Below are 26,109 nucleotides of genomic sequence, written 5' to 3'. Positions count from 1 at the left end.
TTTATTTAACAAGTGTTCGCTCGTTTAGATCTGTTAGTGAACGTTTTTGTTCGTTAGTTTCTGTTAACGAACGTTCACGCGGTAGATTTTTCTTTTTTGTTTCGGCCAGGGACCTATCCGTGAATAGTTTTATCACGATTTAGCCCCTGATCTTAAAACTATCGTAACTTTTTGCTCGTCAGTGCAAATTAGGTGAAACCAGCGCCTAAATATTCGTAACGATCTCTTATTTCCAGTTAACCATCTTGAACATGCTTTTGACACTTTGAAATTTGACTTTAGTTTAGATCAGTAAACGATCTTATTTCGTTCGTATCTGGAGTTTCGTTTCTCCGTTTGAGTTGTTTCTTTTTGCAAATCGTAGCAAATCACCTATGCCTACTGCTAAGATATAATCCACATGATAATAATGCTATTAGGTTTTTTTATGTTTAGTTTAGTCGTTTGCTTGTTTCATGTTTGATTTGGGTCTTTTCTCGATTTTTCTCGTTGTTTCGTTTGAGTTATTGCTTGTGTATGCTACTGTTTGTCTATGCAAGATTACCCAGAGTGCGAAGCTTGTTACTACGAATCTCTAGAGTTTTCCGCTCGTCAGCAAGGCAAGTTACACTTTGATCATACTCTTCTATTACCCAGTTTTTACTATGCATTAGTTATGCGCTCAAATATTTGCATGAGTAGGATTGGGAACATGTGGTGTGGATGTAGTACTTGAGGTAGGAACCTAATACCTTTTGATCACCCCAAGAATATATGTTATGCTTTATTATTGCTTAGCCATGCTCGTAGACGGGGATTGGATCGTGATTCACATGGAAGTTATGAGAGTTGTTAGTCTTGGATAACATTATGGTGGCAACTTTAATACACATCTAGGTGGATTGGTTGGGGCACCTGGGGAACCCAGTGTTGTCCATTAAGGGAAATCTCGGGGTATCCGTGTGATTTTTCCTTGGTTTGCCACCCAGGCTCAAAGGGATCATATGATATTTCAAGCCTAGAAACTTCCGTGTGCAGCCACAAGCCATTATGGGCTCTGGCATAGTTGAGTAAGTTGTATGAGCTCTCGAAGAGGTGGACTAGCAGATGTAGAGGGAAAGTAGGTGTAATGGACTACCCAGAGTAGAGAGTTAATGCTTCAGAAAGATTATGTCTTGATCATCCGATCATGGATGCGGTTGAATCTTGTGGGGAAAAGTGTGCAACCTCTGTAGAGTGTATAAACTAATCATGGTTAGCCGTGTCCCCGGTTATGGACATCTTGAGTATCTGGAATTGGATATTATTGTTGATCTCATCACTCTTTAATTAAATTGAATTGGGTTGATGATGATACTTGTTTAATTGGGATTTTGAGTTGGGGGAACCTTCTCAAATATTTGAACAACCTCGGAGTAGTTTAAATAAATTTATTTGTAGGGAAAAACTAGCTTTATGCAAAATCATAAACTTAGAGCCTCCACCAGCCAAATATTGCATGTAGATATAGTTCTTGCATTGATTGCTTTACAGTGTAACTCTGCCAGCATATTCAATGTGCTGACCTACACGGCTGCAATATCTCATGTTGCAGACTACTCAAACGACGAATAAGGTGCGATAGATCATTGTCTTGCACTCAGCTATGCCGTTGGAGTTGATGGACTCATTTACCTTTGAAGCTTCCGCATTTATTTAGTTTAAATGGCCTTCAGCCATTTATTTTTGTGTAATCATACTCTTTATGAGTTCTCGATGTAATAAGCGTGTGGTTGAACTAATCATGGTTAGCAGTGTCGCCGGTTATGGACATCTTGAGTATCCGGAATTGGATATTATTGTTGATCTAATCACTCTTTAATTCAATTGAATTGGGTTAATGATGATACTTGTTTAATTGGGATTTTGAGTTGAGGGAACCTTCTCAAATATTGGAACAACCTGGGAGTAGTTTAAAAAATCTATTCCTTTGTTTTAGGGAAAAACTAGCTTTATGCAAAATCATAAACTTAGAGCCTCCACCAGCCAAATATTGCATGTAGATATAGTTCTTGCATTTATTGCTTTATAGTGTAACTCGGCCAGCAAATTCAATGTGCTGACCTACACGGCTGCAACGTCTCATGTTGCAGACTACTCAGACGACGAATAAGGTGCGATAGGTCGTTGTCTTGAACTCAGCTATGTCATTGGAGTTGACGGACTCATTTACCTTCGAAGCTACAGTTATTTAGTTTAGATGGCCTTCAGCCATATATTTTTGTGTAATCATACTCTTTATGAGGACTCGATGTAATAAGCGTGTGGTTGAACTCTGTTATAATTCCTCAAGTACTATGTGTGTCAGCATTACCGCTCCAGGGATGACACTTAAGCAAAGAGACTTCGGTCCATTCGGATCATGGTCGCTACATGTTTTCAATCATTCGGATCTGAACATTCATGCCACAATAAAGAAAATTACATGGATAAATATGTTAGGTAGCATTCCACATCAAAAATTCTATTTTTATCATTTACGTACTCGAGGACGAGCAGGAACTAAGCTTGGGGATGCTTGATGCGTCTGCAACATATCTATATTTTTTTATTGTTCCATGCTATTATATTATCTGTTTTGGATGTTTAATAGGCATTTATATGCTATTTTATATTATTTTTGGGACTAACCTATTAACCGAGAGCCAAGTGTCAGTTTCTGTTTTTTTGCCTATTTTAGAGTTCCACTGAAAAGGAATACCAAATGGAGTCCAAATGGAATGAAACTTTCGCGATGATCTTTCTTGGACCAGAAGGAAACCAGAAGACTTGGAGATGAAGTCGGAGATGCAATGAGGCGGCCACGAGGCGGGAGGGCGCGCCGAGGGGGGTAGGGTGCGCTCCCTACCTCGTGGGCCCCTCATGGGTCTCCTGACCTAGCTCCTTCACCTATATATACTCTTATACCCTGAAAACATCCAGGGGAGCCACAAAACCACTTTCCCGCCGCCGCAACCTTCTGTACCCGTGAGATCCCATCTAGGGTCCTTTTTCGGCATCCTGCCGGAGGGGGATTCGATCATGGAGGGCTTCTACATCAACACGATTTCCTCTCCGATAAAGCGTGAGTAGTTTACCACAGACCTGCGGGTCCATAGCTAGTAGCTAGATGATTTCTTATCTCTCTTTGATTCTCAATACCATGTTCTTTTTGACCGTAAACAGTAGGGGAACCCCCTACTGTGAAAGAATTAAATTAATGATGGTGTAAAGTTACATGGATAATTTACATCTCCGTTTTTCCTTTGGGAAAAGGCTAAGAGGCTACTCTAGTGAAGTGATGACAAGAGAAGAGGGATGAGGTTTTTGTGCTTCTCCTTGACCCTATAGGTTAGGAGAGGAAAATTAGACTTGAATCTATTAATCCAAGCTAAACGGGATGGAGCAATTCCCCTAAAGTGTTTATTGTTGCGTTCTTTCCATATACTCCACGCCGCCAAGAGGAAAACTTCCATGAAAAGTGGCCTCCCCCAAGCTTCTTTAGCCATTGAAACCTTGGTTAAGCGTGTCCCCCTTATTGCCATCCAATTCCAAGTGTGGCCCAACACTGTGTGCTGATAGTACATTCAAAGAACAAATGTTCCAAAGTTTCTTCTATGGGTTGTCCATAGAGAATGCAATCATGATTATTCCCGATGTTATAGTGGCGCCGTTTGAGCATATTCCTTGTGTTTAAGCGGTCCGATAGTAGTAGCCAACCAAAGACTTTAATCTTCATGGTTGATTTGGATTTCCAAATCCAATGAAAATCTCGATGCCCTTGGATATCTCGAAAGCAGAAAGCATAGTATTTATGAGTGGTATATTCTTTGTCTCCTCGGGTATATGTCCAGATATCATTGTATGGTGCAGCATTCGTCAATACAACTTCCCTGGTGTCCATTTGAATTTGCCTTACTTCATCATATGCTTGTGGAGATAGAGGAAGATCAAACGCTTCATGCACTAACGTGATGGCCAGGAAATCTCTAACCGAGACATCTTCCTCAGTGGCATACAAAAAAGCACGTGGGTATGAATCTGCTAGAATGTCACCACACTAGTCATCTTTCCAAAAGAGGACCGTGCTACCAGTCACTACTTGGACCTTAGTGATCCCATGAAAGATAGGCATGAGTTTGGTTACGTCCCTCCACCAGAACGAGCCGCAAGAGTTTGATGCATGTGGGATCTGGCCTTCATAATATGTGTCCTTAATAAGCTGAACCCAGGGTACGTCCCAATTGTTGTAAAACTTATGAAGAAATTTGAGAAGAAGTGCATCCCCTTGAATTTGAAGATCAATGACTCCCAAACCTCCACTTGCTTTGGGCTTGCGCATCATATGCCAAGATGCCAAGGAATTACATTTGTCGCCCTGATCCGTTTTTTTGGTCCATAGGAACTTTCGACGGATCTTGTCGAGCAATTCAATGATTTTGGTTGGTAAATGCAGAGTGCATAGGGCAAAGATGACCAGGGAGGTAATCACTGAGTTGAGAAGAGAGAGCTTTCCACCGTAGGAGATCATATTAAGGGTAGCAGATGGCCTTCTTTCAACCATGCAAACTAGGGGCATAAGATGTTGAACGGTGGGTCGTGTTGTTCCCAGTGGAAGCCCCAGGTATGTAAACGGCATTTTTCCAATGACACATCCAAAAATGCGCGCCAACTGATCAGAACATTCCGTAGCACAGTTGATAGGAATGATGGTTGACTTATGGAAGTTGATTTTCAGTCCAATGGAGGTGGCGAAATCAGTTAAGATGTTTTTCAGAATCAAAGCTTGATGCAGGCAGGCTGGGAGCACAAGTATGATGTCGTGCGTATTGTATGACTGGATAATCTTTTTGGTTGCGTGCGGGAAAAGGAAGTTGAATCTCATTGCACGCAAAAGCATCATTAATGGCCGCTTGGAGGAGGTCTGCTGCGAGGACAAAAATAAGAGGGGATAGCGGATCACCTTGTATTACCCTGCATTTACAATGAAATTGTCATCCCGGGGTGCCATTAAGGAGGACAGAAGATTTTCCCGAGGAGAAAATGCATCTTATCCAGTTCAACCATTTGTCATTGAAGCCCATACTTGCCATAATTTCAATCATTGCTTCATGTTCGATGGTATCAAACGCCTTGGCAAAGTCTAACTTTAGAAGAATGATTTCCTTTTTTGAAGATTGACATGGATAAATATATTCGTACACCCAAGCGAGGCAATCTTGAATGGATCTCCCCTTGAGAAAACCGTACTGGTTGCGATGTATTATCTTTAAGATAACCTTTTGCAGGCGGTTTGCCAAGATTTTTGTGACAACTTTCAGATAGCAGTTAAGCAAAGTGATCAGTCAAAAGTCATTAACTGAGGCTGGAGAATTAATCTTAGGGATTAGAGTAATGAATCCATCATTAATACTCTCTTGGTTAAGACCTCCCTCATGGAATTGATTGCAAAGTCGATAAAAGTCCCCTTTGATGATGGGCCAACAACGTTTCAAGAAAACTCCGGTGAAACCATCCGGACCAGGTGCTCGATCCGCTGGCATTTCCATAATGACCCGATCAATCTCATCATGTGTGAATGGTAGGGTAAGTTGATCATGCCCCTAAAATTTCTTAATGATACGGGACAGGTCAAATTTCATATTATGCAGTTTGGTTGTGCCCATTCTTTCTTTGAAGGTTTCAAAAATAACTGATTCTTTCCCTGTATGGTCATCAACAGTGTCCCCATTAGCTGTGGTGAGAGACGTAATATTATTCCTTCTGTATCTCTCAGAGGCTAGGTCTTGAATTTTTTTTGAATTCTCGTCCCCAAATTTGACCCATCTCAGTGTGCAACGTTTCTTCCAGTAGAGCTGCTGGTATTTAAGGAGTCTCAATATGTGAGTTTTTAGTGTTTTTCTAAAGTTGCCTTCTGTAATTGATAAAATTCTTTTGTTTTCCAGTTCATCAAGTTCATTAAGGGCTTTGTTAGAGTTTGCAATGGCCACTGAAAGTTTGGATATCCCTTTACTCCAATGCTTGAGATCACGTCGTAGGTTTTTGAGCTTGCGACAGAAGACAGTAGCATAGTTTGTTGATTTGACCTACTTAGCCCACAATTTTGCTACAGTCTCCATGAACCCAGGATGATGAATCCAGTATGTTTCAAATCTGAAAAGCTTATATCTAGGGACAGTCATTTCAATAGTGACAACACAAGGAGTATGGTCCGAAACAGGTTTCCCCAAGGGTTTTACCATGGTTTTGGGATATGTGGTAGTCCAGTTATTGCTGGTGAAGAACCAATCTAGCTGTTTGAGTAGTGGATCTACCTGCATATTGCTCCAGGTGAAAGAACGTCCGTTAATTGGCAATTCAATGAGACTCTGTGTTGTTATGAAATCATTAAATGTTACCATATCATTAACATTACCCCCAGGTTTCTTACGATTATCAGGTGCATGGATGAAGTTAATATTCTTTTGTGGTGTGTTTGCGGAGATCCGATGAATTGTGGATTTATGATCAAATTACCTATGAATATCATTTGGTTCTTCTTTGAATTCTTATATGCATGATTTGATATCTTTGCAAGTCTCTTTGAATTATCGGTTTAGTTTGGCCTACTAGATTGATCTTTCTTGCAATGGGAGAAGTGCTTAGCTTTGGGTTCAATCTTGCGATGTCCTTTCCTAGTGATAGTAGGGGCAGCAAGGCACGTATTGTATTGTTGCTATCAAGGATAAAAGATGGGGGTTTCATCATATTACTTAAGTTAATTCCTCTACATCATGTCATCTTACTTAATGTGTTACTCTGTTCTTTATGAACTTAATACTCTAGATGCAGGCAGGAGTCGGTCGATCTGTGGAGTAATAGTAGTAGATGCAGAATCGTTTCGGTCTACTTGACACGGACGTGATAACTATGTTCATGATCATTGCCTTAGATATCGTCATAACTTTGCGCTTTTCTATCAATTCCTCGACAGTAAATTGTTCACCCACCATAATATTTGCTATCTTGAGAGAAGCCACTAGTGAAACCTATGGCCCCCGGGTCTCTTTTCCATCATATAAGTTCTCTTTTACATCATTCTAGCTTCTGATCTACTATTTTGCAACCTTTTACTTTCCGATCTATAAACCAAAAATACCAAAAATATTTATTTTACCGTTTATCTATCTCTAGCAGATCTCACTTTTGCAAGTAACCATGAAGGGATTGACAACCCCTTTATCGCGTGGGTGCAAGTTGTTGGTTTTTTGTGCAGGTATTCGGTGACTTGTGCGTTGTCTCCTACTAGATTGATACCTTGGTTCTCAAACCGAGGGAAATACTTACGCTACTTTGCTGCATCACCCTTTCCTATTCAAGGTAAAACCCAACGCAAGATCAAGAGTAGCAGTATGCAATCATGTAAAGATAGAATATAAGAACATGTGAATGCATAAGCATGTCAGAGCAAGCAATGAGTTACATGTATCTTGGCTATATCCATCAGAGCTAATGATGTAGATACGATAAATGTACCTTCATGTTCATGAATCCTTCTTGCAAAATAATATGTACATTAGCAAGGGATCATCATTTACATGTGTGTGATGCATATATTTACCTTGTGGTCTTGAGCTGGCTTTGGAAGAGATGATCTTGGGAAAACATGGTTAGATAACACAAGAGCATTCTAACTAAAGCAATTTCAGGAAACCACAAGAGTACCAAGACTGGGATGACATGTAATGGGTGAGTACTTAGTACTTCATTTGGATATAGTCATGTCCCCAAAGATTAAAGATAAGCAGTGAGTTCCAAAGATTTTCTTCCCTAGATATGGACTCTATCTCCCCCTGAATCTGATATTGGATAATGGGAGAAGGTAGGGTAAGAGAAAATTAGAGCAAGAAAAAATAGAGCATGAAACAAACAACCATATATTAATATGTCTTTCAGCTCTTGAAGACATGTGACTTCTCTCCTCTTTTGTTAACAAGCATTTGGAGAAGCTAAGATGTGCTCTCTCTCTCTCCCATGTGATAAGCTTTGATGTGCTCTCTCTCCCCCTTTGACATCAATTTCCAAGAAGGGAACTTCTAGAGCATGAGTCAAACAGGTTTGGTCCTTGAGACACACTACAAAGCAGCATGTAGTTTAAGATGCAGATAGAGGATAAGAATCATTGAGTGGAGCTAGAGAAGCAATGAAAATATGCAATGGCAAAATGTTTTCTAAGTAGTGAAAGCGGTAACGCCAATTTGTTTTCATCTGTGACACCGAGTGGGCAGTGTCATAGATGATGCATATTGGTCAGACCAGGTTAGTCCGCGTCGGTTGTACCGATGAAGAGTCTTCAAGATATTTTTGATGTTTGGTCTAGCCGATAGGCATGAATCGGTGAGGCGGAGTTCAATGGAGAGGAAATTTTTTGTCAACTCAGCTGACTTAATAAATTTAATCTCACAAGGATTTGCAATGAATTAAATGCTGAAAATACAAATAAAATACACAATGGAAAATAATCTAGATGAAGTTTTTTTGAATGGGGAAATAAGATAGAAAGAAACATATGCAAAAACACAAATTAAGTGAACAAAGAAACACTAGAGAACTTCATCTAGAAGGGGTCGGCGACAAGGTCACCTATGTTAGAGTATATTGACTGAGGAGTCAAGTGATAACACTTGATCGTAGGTCATACTCACCGTTTAAGCTCAAAATGGGATTACTATTTTTCGTTTAAGCATTTTGATGTATCCACATCTCATTGAGTTGCTTTGACTCATGTCTTGGGTCAAAGCTTCTGTAAGATGGAATAACATACCTTGGGTTGTGTTGATCTTGATCATGTAGTCGAACTTGTTATTGGATGCTCAAGGTTGATGTAGTCCATCAAGTATTTGGAGCTCCACTTGTAGTTTGATTTCATCTTCCTACATGGGTTAGTCTTGTAAGGAAGAGCACTTGTGTATCCAAAATTCCAATCATGAAACTTGATACCAAATGAAATTTGACATATAGAAATTGTAAAAAGGATATGTTGAGTGGATTCATGCTTCCTTGTATTCAACAACCATATAGTAGGAACTTGGTGATGTAGAGATTGCTAAAAATGTGAGTGGCTTGCAGTCTCATGGATTTGAATTCATCCAAGTACCTACAAGGGTTAGATAACATGCAAGGGTACACATATAGATCCAAGACATATGATCATCATCATAAGAGAACTATTAAGGATTAGTCATAGAAAGCTCATTCCTTGCATGTATCCAAATGGAGTTTCTACTCCAAGTTTGAGGCATCAATGATGTTCAATTCACCTCTGAAATGGCAAAATACTTTCTCATCAAGCGGTTTGGTGAATATATCCGCCAATTGCTTATCGGTACAAACATGCTTAAGATTGATGTCTCCTTTAGCAACATGATCTCGAATGAAATCATGACGAACTTCAATATGCTTAGTTCGAGAATGTTCCATGGGATTGTGAGCAATATTAATAGCACTTTCATTATCACAAAGCAATGGAACATGTTTCACATATATCCCATAATCCTTAAGGGTTTGGGTCATCCAAAGTAATTGAGCACAACATGATCGGGCGGCAATGTATTCCGCTTCGGCGGTGGATAAGGATACCGAGTTTTGTTTCTTGGAGGACCAAGACACAAGAGATCTACCAAGAAATTGACAAGTACCCGAAGTGGAGTTGCTATCAACTTTGTCACCGGCATAGTCCGAATCTGAGTAGCAAACAAGATCAAAAGAAGACCTCTTAGGATAGCAAATGCCAAAATTTGGTATATGAATTAAGTATCTCACTATCCTTTTCACAGCCTAAAGATGACATTCTTTAGGGTCCGCTTGATATCGTGCACAAATGCACACACTTAGCATAATATCAGGACAGGAGGCACATAGATCTAACAATGAACCAATCATAGAGCGGTAAACCTTTTGGTCAACCGGTTTGGCATCCTTAGTCAAGTCAAGATGTCTACTAGTAGGCATGGGTGCTTTCATACCTTTGCGTTCTTGCATGTTGAACTTCTTGAATAAGTCCTTGGTATAGTTTGTTTGGGAAATAAAGGTACCCTCCTTAGTTTGCTTGATTTGTAAACCAAGAAAGAATTTGAGTTCACTCATCATAGACATCTCAAACTTCTCCGACATTAGCCTTCCAAATTTTTCACTAAAATGAGGGTTATCGAACCAAATATGATATCATCCACATAAATTTGGCACACAAATAATTCACCATTAACCATTTTAGTAAAAAGTGTAGAATCAATCTTCCCAATTTCAAAGCCTTTTTCAATAATAAACTTGGTCAAGCATTTATACCATGCTCTAGGAGCTTGTTTAATACCATAAAGAGCTTTCTGAAGTTTGTAAACATGATCACATATTTCTTAGGATTAACAAATCTGGGAGGTTGTTTAACATAGACTTCCTCCTCAATTTCACCATTTAGAAAAGCACTTTTTATGTCCATTTGGAGCACTTTTTATGTCCATTTGGTACAAAGTGATATCATGATGATTGGCATAAGCAAGTAAGATGCTTATGGACTCAAGTCTAGCAACGGGGACATATGTCTCACCATAGTCCATACGTTCGACTTGAGTGTAGCCTTGGGCGATGAGACGGACCTTGTTGCATACAACTTGTCCATCCTCATCTTTCCTATTCCGAAATACCCATTTGGTTCCAATGAAATTGTGGTTATCGTCCGGATTTTCAACCAATGTCCACACTTGATTCCTCTTAAAGTTGTGTAGCTCTTCATGCATAGCGTTCACCCAATCCGGATCATCAAGAGCTTCTTCAACCTTCATAGGTTCAATACTAGAAATGAATGAGTAATGTTCACAAAAGTTAACCAAACGAGTTTTATAGCGAGTAATTCTCCTAGTTTGAATATCATAAAAGATTTGTTCGACGGGATGATCTCTTGAGACTCTTGCTCGAACTCGTGAGAGCTTTTGTTTGGGTCGGGGTGGAATATCCTCTTAATTGTCTTTTTCTTCTTCTTGTTCTTCTTCTTGTCCTTCTTCATTGTTGTTTGCTTTGTTTTTCTCTTGTGGAGGTGGAGAAGGAGATTGATGGGGTTCATCTTGTTGTACTTCCTCGTTTCCTTCATCTTGACGTGTTCCACTTGTGGATGCCTCCAAGTCAACTTGTGGTTCACCTTGGTGTGAAGTTGAGGCTTCCACTTGAACGGGCGAGTACTCTTGTTCACCTCCACTGGGTGAATCTTGCCAATAGACAAGCCTTGAATTGCTTCCGAGGGATCTTTATCTCCTACATCAATTGGCAATTTCTCTACTTGCGAGCTGTTAGATTCATCAAACTTGACATCTACCGCCTCTTCAACCTTTCGGGTGAAATTGTTGTAGACATGGTAAGTGTGAGAGTTTGAGCCATAACTGAGTAGGAAACCTTCATGATATTTAGGGGCAAATTTCGAACGATGATGCCTATCAACAATGTAACACTTTGAGCCAAATACTCGAAAGTATCCAACTTGGGGTTTGTTACCGGTGAGAAGCTCATATGTCGTCCTGCCAAGAAGCTTGTGAAGATATACTCGATTTGTTGCATGACAAGCTGTCTCAACCGCTTCCGCCCAAAAGTGTCTTGGCATCTTGTATTCGTCAAGCATTGTTCTCACCATCTCAAAAAGTGTACGGTTCTTCCTCTCAACAAATCCATTTTGTTGAGGTGTGTACGTAGACAAGAACTCATGTGAAATCCCTTGTTTGTCAAGAAAGGTATCCACATTGGCGTTCTTGAACTCCATTCCATTGTCGCTCTGAACCTTCTTAATCTTCACTTCAAATTGATATTGGGCCTTCCTCGCGAAGTTCTTGAAGATCTTTTGGACCTGCGATTTACGATCGAGAAAGAACACCCACGTAAATCTTGAAAAATCATCAACGATGACCAAACCGAACGAGTTACCCCCGAGAATCTTGTAAGAATTGGGGCCAAAAAGATCCATGTGAAGTAGCTCGAGTGGTCATCTCATGGTCATGATGTTCTTCACGAGATGACTTCCACCAACTTGTTTTCCTGCTTGACAAGCACTGCAAAGTCTATCCTTGTCAAATATGACATCTAACACCAAGGATACACTAAAAAAATACACTTCCATGATGATACGTGTTTGTCACAGTAGGTCACATTTTCTATCATGCATGTACATCCATAACGATTTTATGACAGAATCAAGATAGTCATACATGTGCTATCATAGAAGTGTTCCATGACATTACCAAAATTATCATCACGGAAGTGTCCACTTCCATGATGATAAATTGCGTGCCACGGAAGTGCTTTCGTCAAGGGTGACCGACACATGGCATCCACCGTAATGGAACACTGTTAAGCTATCGGGTCCGGTTTTGGATCCGATAACCCGTTAACAGCCCCGACCAATGGGGATTTTCCACGTGTAAAATCATCATTGGCTGGAGGAAACACGTGTTGGCTCACCGTTGGGGCAGATGTCATCCACTCATTGGACACAAGGCGCCTATGATACGTCGACCGTGGCACGGCCCAACAGAGGCCCATTCCTATGAAAAGGCCGACCCATTTGACTTGGTCAAAAGGTGGCGGGCCGGCCCATGAAAAGCCTTTTAACGGCCTGTTCGCATATAGCCCATTTACATCCCACTAAGCCAGGACCTGTTACGGCCTATCCGAATTAGGCCCATTAGCGTCATCTGGGCCGTCCAATATGATTCCAGCCCGTTTTAACTTCCGGTCCATGTATGGCCCATGATGTCTTTCGGTCCATATGAGGCCCTTTGTAACTCTTGGCCCATTAACGGCCCATGGTGAAACTGGCCCGTAATGAACAATGTATCACTTTATACCCATTAACGGCCCATTAATCCATTGGGCCGTTTCCAGCCCATGTTATCTTTCGGCCTTCTCAAGGCCCATTTATTCTTGGACTCATTTCCAGCATTTGGTTACTTACGGCCCGTTAGTATCATTTTCTGCTTGTGGGCCAAATTCAGCCTGTGGTTACAATCGGCCCGTTTGTGACCCATTAATATGTTGGGCCATTTTCATGTAAAAAACCCGTTGGGCTGTTTTCATAGAGTTATCAAATACGGCCTATTAACGGCCCGTTATGGTCCATGAATAGTATGACGCATGATTGGCGAAATGATTATACACCCTGTAGAAGGCCCATGGATCGTACTGCCGTAAAAGACCAATGGATCCTATGGCCCATAGAAGGCCCATGGATCCTACGGCCTATAGAAGGCACATTGATCCTACGGCCCGTATAGAAGACCAATGGATCCTACGGCCCGTAGAAGGCCCATGGATCATACGGCCCGCAGGAGGCCCATGGTTACAATAGTCCGTGTGTTGCCATGATTATTGTGGCCTAGTTACCAAAAATCGGTTATTGTGGCCACTAGAAAAACATGGAAAAAGAACTGCAGTGACTATAAGCAAACAACTAAACAAGACAATAAGGAAATAAATAAGCAAGCAACTAACATAGCCTATTACCGCTATTACACATATTATATCCACTGGGCATCAAAGTTCGCCACCAGTGCAAATAAATGTGGCAGCAAAACCAGAGCATAACTGAAACAACTTCAGAATAGCTCAAAAAATGTTATCCTAGGTATCCACCATGCTGGCAATAAGCTTAGCAAGCTTATTAGCTTTGTCCTGTTTGGCGCTAAAATCCTCCAACGCTTGTTGTTGCACCAGAAAGTATGCATTTGAATGCTCCAAGGACTTCTGCAGTCCTTCCACTTCTTATCGCAGCACAGCTGATCGATGTCTTTCAGCTTGTAGTTGAGACTCAAGAAACCAAACTGATTCAGACAGTGAGTTTGAATAGCTTGTGCAAGCGGTAGTGGCCCGTAACTCAAACACTAAACCAAAACAGGACTTTGGGGTTGTCTCACTGTCTTCAAGATAGTCTTCCTTAGCTGTTTTGTCAGCTTTGTTGGAGACCACAAGGATGTCTCACTATCCTGAACCTTATCTGCATTACTTCCTTTACCATTGCTTAATAAGGCACTCTTCCCCAATATTCTGTCAACACTCTAAAAGAAGAAACAAGCAGACACATAACAGGTTTAGCATGTACTAGTATATGAAACTCATTTTGGTGAACCAGTTCATCAGTAAGGTGGACATGATTAAACTACCAAGTGTTCTATTGCCAAGTACTAGTACATAATAAAAGCATCAAACAAACATACATCTATGTCCTATGGTTACTGCATTGTCTTGCCAAATCAAAATAGAGACACGATTCAAATCATATTAGTTCAAGACAAAGCAGCAGTGAAAGAGTACAAAGCGTGGGAAACTACACGGCACAACAAGATTTCAGATGGGTAGCAAGGGTCTACATGTACAACAACACTATTGGCTCTGTTGTGATGCTAGTAATGTGCAGGATATGAGAAGTCAACTGTATACACAGTTGAAATTGAAATCAACAAAGCTATTGATAAGAGCAAACCTGTTAAAGAAACATGCGTGAACATACCTACTATGCCATTGGAGTTTCGATGGGATCCTTCAATTTAAAAATAAGTTTGTATGAGTAAATACAGTGCTACAAGAGCAAAGTAGTATGCACGATAGAAATCATAGTTAAAAAAAGGCGCGCCTAAGCGAGCGCTTAAGCGCGCCTAGGCTCTAGGCATTGGCAAAACACATTGCGCATAACTACGCTTAATCTGTGCATAACTACGCATAAGCATGCGCTTTGGTCAGTAAAGCGCAAGGCGGTGGCAAAACGCACAATTAACGCGTAGCGCTTTTTTGAACTATGATAGCCATGGAATCTTAAATTAGAACAATTGTTCTTCATGTTTAGGCACTTGTTCTATATGAGCAGAGTACAGTAAGATGCAAGAATATAGTACTTAAAATAGAAAATGAGCTCATAGACCTTACCACATTCTTGGTTCGGGACCAGTACAGAACAAGGTGTTCCCACTCATCGTCCAGTAAATGTGTCTCAGGAGAATGTAAGGGAATTTGATGAGTTTCTTTGCCGGTGAAGTATGTTTTCTTCAGGTAATTCTGATACCGCCACCAAGCATTCTTGAAGATAACAGAGGTATTAGCACATGTTACCTCATCCTGAGTTTCCAAATCGGTCCTTCTCTATAGAGAAAAATGGGAAAATTTGATGTATTATAACCATCCTGGAGGTAGGATGTATGGGACAAAGCAAAGTAATTGCCATGAATAACATTAATTACACATAACTCCTGGAGAAACACCTGCAACTGGGATTTTCCTTCATCTTTAGTATAATATTTCCAAGATGGGAAGATACGCACATAGGATTTAATAACATCAAATGCGATAGATGCTAAGCTACGACTAGCTGGTTGTGCTTCCTCCATAGGAATAGGCATACTAACTGGTGGAGTTGGGGTTCGCCGTGGTAGTACCGCCCAAAGTAGCGTCGGTCCTGCCGCATGCTCCTGCCTCCCATGGTCGGCTGTGCTGCCGCGGTGGCCTCACCACCCCCTACTATTCCCACCGCTGGCCAGACCCTGCGGCGAGCACAGCCTCACGCCGCAGTGAACCAGTGAACCCTCATACTCCTCTCCGCACGGGCTTCCACTGCCGCGTATTCCCCCAGCTCCGCATCGTCCCCTTCCTAGGCCTTGCCGTCGTCCACCGCCCTGGTGCTCTCGGCGCAGCGTGGTCAACATGGTCAAGGAATGACTCCCATCGGAAGAGTACTGTACATAGAGAGGCTAGCAGTTGGGTCCACGGCGACCGCAAGGAAGTGCCTCCTTATTACGCGCAAAATAATTATTCCTCCACCTGACTGCAGGGACCCACCGGACGGGCCACTGTATTTCATGAAAAAACATTTTCCCCCTGACTGCTGGGACCCACCAGCTACATCTTCGCACTCATGGAAGTGTGTCCATATTACGGGCAAAAAATATGATTCGCCCCCCTGACCGCTGGGACCCACTAGCTACATCTTCGCACGCAAGGAAGTGCCTGACAGTCGGAACCCACCTAGTCGAAGTGTACATAGCATTGTCATTCTTGTCGCGAACGTGTACGTACATACTGGTCGATGTAGAGGTGCACAAGTGTCGTAGTATAGGCGCGCACATAGCATGTACACATACATACAGTGGCCAGGGTGCAAGAAGGTAAATACGGCCACATACGTACATATGGGCGGGGTCTCAAATGCCTACTCACGCATACGTACGGCCAGGGCTCGTGTACATCGATGGGTCGGAACGGAGAAACTATGTCGTCGTCCTGTTCATGGGGAGGCAACGGAATGCATCATGTTCATCGGGAGGCAACGAAATGAGTGGGAGCCAACCGGCTTGGACAGAATAGCCGATGGAAACGAGGCCTCGCGTACCGCAGAATGGAGGAAACGACCTTGTGTTTGACCGGCCACAGTCGAAACGGGATCCTGTTCATCGGGAGGGGTCTGGCGTACCGCAAAACAGAGGAAACGGACTTCTGTTGGACTTCCTACGGTCGAAACGGGGTCTTGTTGATCGGGAGGGGTGTGGCGTACCGCAAAGCAGAGGAAACAGACTTGTGTTGGAGCGCTACGGTCGAAACGGGGGTCCTGTTCATCGGAAGGGGTGTGGCGTACCGCAAAATGGGACTCCACGGGATACTGTTCATCTCCACCGTTGACCTCCTCCAGCCTCCACGGGCTACTGTTCATCCACCGTTGACCTCCTCCAGCCTCCACCTGCGACTGTTCATCCACGGGCTCCTGTTCATCCAGCCTCCACTGCGCGCTACTCCACCGGCTACTGTTCAACCAGCCCTCTCCACGGGCTACTATTCAACCGCCCCTCCACAAGCTACTGTTCATCCAGCCCTTCATTGGCTACTATTCAACCATCCCTCCTCGGGGTCATCCTGTTCATCCAGCCCTCCACGGGGTCATGTTCATCCGGCCCCAACCAGCTCGATCGGGGTCATGTTTATCCAGAGGGAACACGACGAGGTCCTGTTCAACCACCCCCACTGGGAACTGTTCATCCAACCCCCCCCCCCAACAGTGCTCACTGGTTATCAAGGGAAGGAGGCAGCAGGGTTCGATCGGCTTCCGTTAGCAGTAGTAGCGAAGGAAGCGCTCGATCGCTCGGATTCAGTAATGCGTAGTCTGCAGTGCAATCGCTTGGGTTCAGTTAGGCGACGCCTCGCTCGGGTCTAGTTAGAGCCCACACCTCGCACCCATGCGCGTACAATACGAGAGAAACACGCATCGCTCGGCCAACCGACCACCCACCATAATCGGGAACTCCCCAATATTTTCCTCGCCCTCGCTTCTGCCACAGTTTTTTCCGTCATGGACGGCCCAAAGAATGTCATGCAGCTGCGTCTCCGACCCGCCCAGGACGAAAAGTCCATTTTCTGTCATGATTTTTTGTCATAGAAATAGGATCCCACCACATCTATGATGATACCAGGTTTTGTCACAATTATTGACATAGAAGTGTCATAAGTATGACAAAAAAATCATTCGGCCCAAAATGTCACAGATGTGTCTTTTTTTTTGAAGTGATATGATCACCTTTAATAAGCTTATCAAGATTTCACATGCCCATGTGACCTAACCTTCTATGCCATAACCAACCTTTAGAGGACTTAGCAATTAAGCAACTTCTAGGTTGAGCTCTTTGAGTGAAATCAACAATGTATAGATCACCTCTACGTATACCGGTAAAGACCATATTATGATTGTCTCTTCGAAACACTTGGCAATCTACTTCAGTGAATAAAACATTGAAACCGAAATAGGCTAGTCTAGATATGAAAAGTAAATTGTAGCCAAGAGATTCAACGAGCGTAACATTTTGGATGGAGCTATCATGTGAGATGGCCACCTTACCGAGGCCAACCACCTTACCCTTTGAGTTATCACCAAAAGTGACATACTTTCGGGAACCGTCGTTCTCAGCAAGCTCACGAAACATATCCTTGTCTTTAGTCATGTGATCAGTACATCCACTATGAAGAATCCATTCATTTCCTCCATCCATGTAACCACGAAGGTTAGCCATAAGACCAAAGTGTCTCATCGACTCATCTAGGTCAAAGTCACTAGCATCATCCTCATCATAATAACCATGTGCAGCATCGTCTTGTGATTGATCATCACCTAGAGAGAGTGATTCATTAGATTTATGAACATGACAATGTGCATCTTTATGAATTCTAATGACTTGTGAGATGATGCTACTAATGACTCCAACATCTTCTTTAGCACGCATGAGGTCACGAAGCTCAAATAGGCAATCACCAAATTTAGGATCACTAGGATTCATTTTATGAAAAGCAATGGACTTTTGAAGAATCTCATCTAGATTTTTCAAAGAGTAGTTTGGAAAGCGTTCCTCAAGATATCTCCATATAGTATAAGCACATTCAAATGTGGGCAAGCCTACAACCAAATTTCTAGGCAATCCTCTCGTGATAAGATCAGTAGTGCTAAGATTGTGGGTCATATCAAGATGCTCATTAGGGGTAGGATGCAAGGGATCAATATGAGGCACACAAAGGCTAGTAATATACTTGTTTAAATTATATTCATTGAAAATCTCAAGCATCTCATTTTCCAAGCACTAGAGAACTCTCGGTCAAGCATATGCACTCTACGTATAATACTCCCAATTGTAGACTCATCCATCTTCCTCCAATGGTGATTAAACCAAAGCAATGGAGACCAAAGTTGTGATACCTATTGTAGGATCGAGAAGAGGTGTCTAGAGGGTGGGGGTGATTAGACACTCAACAAGCAAAAGAAGCAATTTTTAAGTTCTTCAAGTTGAGGTGGAGTTTTTGCACAAATTTAAGCATTCACAATACATTTCAAGCAAGCATGGCACGAGTATAAGCAGTGGAAAGAGTAAAGCATGCTAATTGCAAGAAAGTAAAGGGATGGGATTGGAGTGTGCAAACACAGTGACGACATGGAGGTTTTTGGTGTGGTTCCGATAGGTGGTGCTATCGTACATCCACGTTGATGCAGACTTCAACCCATGAAGGTTAACGGTTGCGCGAGTCCACGGAGGGCTCCACCCATGAAGGGTCCATGAAGAAGGAACCTTGTCTATCCCACCATGGACATCGCCCACGAAGAACTTGCCTCACTCGGGTAGATCTTCACGAAGTAGGCGACCTCCTTGCCCTTACAAACTCCTTGGTTCAACTCCACAATCTTGTCGGAGGCTCCCAAGTGACACCTAACCAATCCAGGAGACACCACTCTCCAAAAGGTAATAGATGGTGTGTTGATAATGAACTCATTGCTCTTGTGCTTCAAATGACAGTCTCCCCAACACTCAACTCTCTCTCACAGATTTGGCTATGGTGGAAAGATGATTTGAGTGGAAAGCAACTTGGGGAAGGCTAGAGATCATGATTCTTGTGGTTGGATTGGAATGTCTTGGTCTCAACACATGGGTAGGTGCTTCTCTCTCAGAAAATGAGTAGTGGAAGTGTAGGCACGTTCTGATGGCTCTCTCTTGAATGGTGATGGGGGTCGAGGGGTATATATAGCCACCACACAAAATCCAACCATTACACACAATTGACCCAACTCGGTCAGACCGAATAGACGAACTCGGTGAGACCGATTTAGTTCAAAATGTGAACGTTAGGAATCTCGGTGGGACCGACATGAGCAACTCGATGGGAGTGATGTGCTAGGGCTAGGGCAAAACCTCATCTCGGTGAGACCGATTGCATGAACTCGGTGAGAACGATTTCAACAAGGATCAAACAGGGAGTTGGTCAAGCAAACTCAGTGGGACCGATTGCACATCCGGTGAGACCAAAATAATTGCAATAGGCAACAGAGAGTTTGCAAGGCCATTTCGGTGAGACCGAGATCCGTATCGGTGAGACCGAATTGTCTAGGATTTCTGGCAGTGGCTATGTCAACTGAACTCGATGGCGCCGAATAGATCAAGTCGTTCACGCCGAGTTTGACTTTGGGTTTGGGACATATGTGGAAATGAGAAAGTGGCTGAGGGTTTTGGAGCAATATCACTAAGCACTTTGAGCAAGTAGACCATTAAGCAACATCTCATCCACTTTTAATAGTATTGGTTTTCCTATGGACTCAATGTGATCTTGGATCACTAAAATGAAAATGAAGAGTCTTGAGCTTTTGCCAATCTTGGTCCTTAGCATTTTGAAGGGGTTCCACATCCTCTTTGCCTTGCCATGCCATTGTTGAACTGATCTGAAATCTACAAATAAAGGTATTAGTCCAACAAGAGATATGTTGACAATAATTACCGAAATCACCCAGGGAGCACTTGTGCTTTCACTTTATTATGGTGACTGTAGCTTTTATTTCTTCCATATCACAAGTTTGTATAAAGCTTATTTTCCTCACACTAAAAGATCATACATATTTAGAGAGCAGTTTTTATTGCTTGCACTGATGAGAACTTACTTGAAGGATCTTACTCAATCTATAGGTGGATATAGAGGACTCTGATGGCAAAACTGGTTTAAGGGATGTTTGGATGCGCAAGTAGTATCTCTACTTGGTGCAAAAAATTTGGCTAGCATAAGAGGGAAAGCAAGCTCAACATGTTGGAGGATCGATGACAACATAAGTTCTATTCGGATATAAGAAAACATAACACATTGTGTTGTCTTCCTTGTCCAACATCAACTTTTTAGCATGTCATATTTTAATGAGTGCTGACAATCACAAAAGATGTCCAAGATAGTATATTTATATGTAAAACCTCTCTTTCTTTATTACTTTCTATTAATTGAAACAATGACCAAAATTATGTTTGTCAACTCCCAACAAATTGTATTCATCATATCCTTATATGTGAAGTCATCACTCTCTATAAGATCATTATATAATCTTTTTACTTATTTTATTCTCTTTCTTTTTCTCAAGATCATAGCAAGAAAGCAAAGCCCTCAATTCAAAACTACTCTTTATTATATCACTCAAGGACTCAATTACATAGATAGGTCACAAAGCAAAAATCAAAGCTAGATCATACTAAACTTTATTCTACTAAACCAAGATATAACCAAAAGGATCGAACTAAGAAAAACAATAAAGGTAAAGATATGATGGTGACACGATACTGGGGCACCTCCCCCAAGCTTCGTAGTTTCCAAGGGGAGTGCCCATACCCATGTACTCAATTTCCCTTCTTCGGAGGCGATGATGATGGAGTTGATGATGTTGTAGGCTTGTCCTTTCTCCTCAGCTTACGCTTGAGCATGGAATTTTCCTCCTTCAGGTCATCGATCTCCTGCTCTAGTATTAGTATGTTTTTGCATAATTATTTCTTATTCTCCTGCAAAAGACAAAAAGAGATAAATTGGATCTTAGGTTTCTTTGCTTAATTAGGGAGACTTGGCTTCTTGAATTCCACGTGCATGTCCCTAGGTTGGGATAATGGAACTTCATCTTCATCCGAACTTGTCTCTTCTTTCCTCTTCGGATCATAGTCCTCTTCTTCATCCGTGGTCTGACCATAATGCTCCACATCCCCTTAGGCCTTTGAGTTTGTGATATAATTAGCTATATAGCCCTCTCTCTCTGAATCTTGTGACGACATATTTTTAGATCTGCCAGACAAAACAACACGAAACAAGAACAGAGGATTTTGCCATGGTACGGTGGTCAAAACCTCCGGGAGATTATATAATGAATATTTACTGACCATAAGAAGTATTCTGCAAGAAAACATAGTCCGGAGGGCACACGAGGTGGACACAAGCCTAGGAGGCGCGTCGGGGGGTAGTGCACGCCCCCAAGGCTTGTCGCCTCCTCATGCACTTTTCGGATTACTTTTTATTTTCCAATTTTTTTAAGTACTCCAAAATGGAGTAAAATTGCCATTGAAAGAGTTTTGGAGTCGGTTTATACCACATACCTATTCCTTTTCAGAGTCTGGAACATTCTAGTAGGTTTCCCTTATGTACTCCTCTGGTGTTATGGTATTAATAATATTGGTTTCAACATTTATGGGAGTACCTGAGGTATAATGTTTGACTCTTTGCCCGTTTACCACCTTCGGGTTATTGCCTTCGGTGTTGTTAATCTTGATGGCGCCGGAACGGTAAACCTCATCGATAATGTAAGGCCCTTCCCATTTAGAGACAAGCTTTCTTGCAAAAAATCGTAAACAAGAATTGTATAGCAAGACATGGTCACCTACATTGAATTCACGCTTTTGTATCCTTTTGTCATGCCATCTTTTAACTTTTTCTTTAAACAATTTGGCATTTTCATAGGCCTGGGTTCTCCATTCATCAAGTGAGCTAATGTCAAATAACCTCTTTTCACCGGCAAGTTTGAAATCATAGTTGAGCTCTTGAACTACCCAATAAGCCTTATGTTCTAGTTCAAGAGGTAAGTGACATGCTTTTCCATAGACCATTTTATATGGAGACATACCCATAGGGTCCTTATAAGTAGTTCCATAAGCCCATAATGCATCATCAAGTTTCTTAGGACAATTCTTTCTAGATCTATTAACAGTCTTTTGCAGGATCAATTTAATTTCTTTATTGCTTAATTCTACCTGACCACTAGACTAAGGATGATAAGGAGATGCAATTCTATTGTTGACATCATATTTAGCAAGCAATTTACCGAAAGCACCATGAATAAAGTGTGAACTACCATCAGTCATTAAATATCTAGGGACTCCAAACCTTGGGAAAATAACTTCTTTAAGCATTTTAATAGAAGTGTTATGATCAACATTACTAGTTGGAATAACTTCTACACACTTAGTAATGTAATCAACAACAACTAAAATATGAGTATACCCATTAGAGGAAGGAAAATGTCCCATATAATCAAAGCTCCAAACATCAAGTGGTTCAATAACAAGTGAATAATTCATAGGCTATTCCTGACGTCTACTAATATTACCAATTCTTCGACATCCATCAGAAGACAAGACAAACTTACGAGCATCTTTGAGGAGAGTAGGCCAATATAAACCAGATTGTAATACCTTGTGTGCAGTTCTATCTCCGTCATGGTGTCCTCCATAAGCTTCAGAGTGACACTTGCATAGGATTTGTTCCTATTCATGCTCGAGTACACAACGTCTAATAACAGCATCTACTCCTTCTTTATAAAGGTGTGGGTCATACCAAAGTTAATGTCTTAAATCAAAGAAAACCTTTTGTTTTGCTGGTATGTGCAACTAGGTGGTATAAATTTAGCAACAATGTAATTGTCATAATCAACATACCATGGAGTACTACGAGAAGCATTTATGATAGCTAATTGTTCATCAAGAAAGCTATCATTAATAGGTAGTGTGTCATCAAGAACATTTTCTAACCTAGACAAATTGTCTGCAACGGGGTGTCATGGGGAACCACAGCCACCTATGGGGCCTTGAGCACCTTTTTGGTTCGACAGGGGGAGATGAGCATGTTGCACAAAGAGCGATGAACATCGGCAACACGACACAGATCACATGGGAAATTTTACCCAGGTTTCGGTCCACCGCAAGGCGTAAAACCCTACTCCTGCTTTGGAGGATTGATGGTGGATTGTGGTGGAAAACGCAGTGCTCTTGCCGACATGGTTGCCTCGGGGCAAGAGTAGCTACGCGCTTATGAGTGTACGGTGCTTCGAATCCTCTCTATGGTTGCCATGGGCCTCCGTTTATAGATCAAGGGGTCACCACAGTGGCAAATCAGTCATTATGCACTGATTAGATAGCGAACAGTGCTAACATACCTAACTTTGCAGACAGGACAGAGTGCATCAAATGCGCCACTTAGTGTCACATTATGGAATGACCGGCAACTCTTGTCGGGCTGCTCTGCCACCTTCTTGCATGTCTGCTTGACACGTCGCTGGACAGGTGTCATTTGGAGGCGTTTTCCGTAGTAAGTGGCTGCCATGTGGCAAGAAACAACCACTTCGTCACTTGGGGGCTTGACCGCACCAATCGATGACTTGAGTCATCGTGAGGTGGAGCGGTGGAGCCTTGGCTGGGTAGTTTGCCATTGTTGTACCCGGCAGGCCTGTCGGGATGGTCTTGATGCTTACTCTTGGGGCCACCTCAACCTCGCCAGGCTTGTGTGTCCGCAAGGGAGGTTTTTCCTTAGTGGTGTCTTATTGCTTTGGCTTGACTTGGTCCTCTTGATCTGTCCTCTGATTTCTCAAAGAGTTGATCCCTTTAGCTTGACCTTGGCTTAAATGTTGCAACTTTGCTCCTTTAGGCATGTGCATAGTCTGGGCAACAGACCCACGGTTTTTTGCTCCGACAGGAGCCCCGGGCCTGACCCGAACGCGCTGCCGGCTGTCGTCGGGGTAGGCCCTAACCAGTGTACAAGCAAGATGGTAGTAGCTGCTTGTACTTTGACATCTTCTTTGCTTCTCCATTAACCTGTGCTCAGGTCAGTTTCCAGTTCTCCCGTGTGTCACGTAATGTCAATTGTAGTGGGGCCATCCTTGTAATGGTCCGTGAATGACTTTGACACACGGGTGAGTAACTGTCAATTCAGTCTTCCCACCATGCCCTTATACCTGGCAACATATGCTGCATGCATTGAGTGGGGTAGGTAACAGAGGTGCGTGGTGCGGGAGAGCGTCAAGGCAGGGGCTCAGTCTTCTCGGATTGGCGGAGAAGTGCGGAGGTTACCCGCCGGGGGATCAGCCCCCAGCCTTGGACCGCCTATAGAAGAGGGGCGGGAGGGAGTGGAAATATTCCCACGGATCTCTCCCCCTCTACTCCCGGCTCCTTTCTGGTTATGCTGAAAGGGAGAACCCTAGGCCAAGCCCCAGGCCTATGCTTGGGGTTGATAACGCTGAATGCTCGCGTCGATGTTCAAGGAGCAAGTCTAGTCCAGGCCCCAAGGGGATGCGGTGAGCATAAACGTGGGTGTCGCATCGCCCATGGTGCGGGAGGAGTTGTGCATCCCCATGGTGGAGAAAAGCTCGTCTTCTCCATGTAGGCCGGTCATCAGGTAGGGGGTGCGGGGCTCAGGATCGTTGGTAGTCCCAGCACCGGTCCTTCCTGTGGAATAGGGGTCGACATCGAAGAAGGGGGTGCCTTCCTGCCCGATAAGGTGGGAAGCGGCGCTCCCTACATGCCCCGACCGTATGGGTCGCCGGCCACTCCTCCGGGGAAGGCGACGGGCCAGGAGCCCGGCGTCCCCCTAGAATAGTGGTGATGGAAAGAAACTGAGGGAAGACGGAGAAAGCGGGTGGCAGGGTGTCAGCTCGAAGTACGATGGCACCGACGCCTTTGTATCCTATTGGCGACCTCCTACCTCGTCTTTCCACTCTTTCCCTCCCTCCTCGATACCATCATCACCGGCCTCTTGGCTGCCGGGGAGGGCATTGCTCTCTTGGTGCCTTCACCTCTTCCAGCTGAGCCCCCACGGTTCCTTCCGCCGTCGCCCGTGCCGGGGCTCTTCACTGGTCCTGGAGATGGTGACCAGGGCACCGCCGAGCTGCTCCTCCCCCCTCTCCTTTGCAGCCTTGCCACTCCCAATCTTGTCAGGCTATGCCTGACAAGCCTCTGATGAGACCAGGTGGGACATCTGTCGGTGTCCAAACCGGCAGATCTCGGGTAGGGCGTCCCGAACTATGCGTCTAAGGAACAAAGGTAACAGGAGGCGGGGGACACGATGTTTACCCAGGTTCGGGCCCTCTTAATGGAGGTAATACCCTACTTCCTGCTGATGACCCACAAGTATAGGGGATCTATCGTAGTCCTTTCGATAAGTAAGAGTGTCGAACCCAACGAGGAGCAGAAGGAAATGACAAGCAGTTTTCAGTAAGGTATTCTCTGCAAGCACTGAAATAGTAGGTAACAGATAGTTTTGTGATATGATAATTTGTAATGGGTAACAAGCAATGAAAGTAAATAAAGTGTAGCAAGGTGTCCCAATCCTTTTTGTAGCAAAGGACAAGCCTGGACAAATTCTTATAACGAGAAAAGCACTCCCGAGGACACATGGGAATTACCGTCAAGCTAGTTTTCATCACGCTCATAGGATTCGCGTTCGTTACTTTGATAATTTGATATGTGGGTGGACCGGTGCTTGGGTGTTGTCCTTTCTTGGACAAGCATCCCACTTATGATTAAC

General features: G+C 43.0%; 1 pseudogene; it reads right to left on the bottom strand.

The window, feature by feature from the left end:
* Window positions 1-3,287: 3,287 nt before the first annotated feature.
* The window catches only part of LOC123090075 (uncharacterized), a 51,530-nt pseudogene continuing 28,708 nt past the window's right edge, over window positions 3,288-26,109 (bottom strand).

The sequence above is a fragment of the Triticum aestivum genome, chromosome 4B (genome assembly GCF_018294505.1).
Source record: "Triticum aestivum cultivar Chinese Spring chromosome 4B, IWGSC CS RefSeq v2.1, whole genome shotgun sequence".
NCBI classification, from domain to species: domain Eukaryota; kingdom Viridiplantae; phylum Streptophyta; class Magnoliopsida; order Poales; family Poaceae; genus Triticum; species Triticum aestivum.
This window is presented reverse-complemented; position numbering and strand designations above follow the sequence as displayed.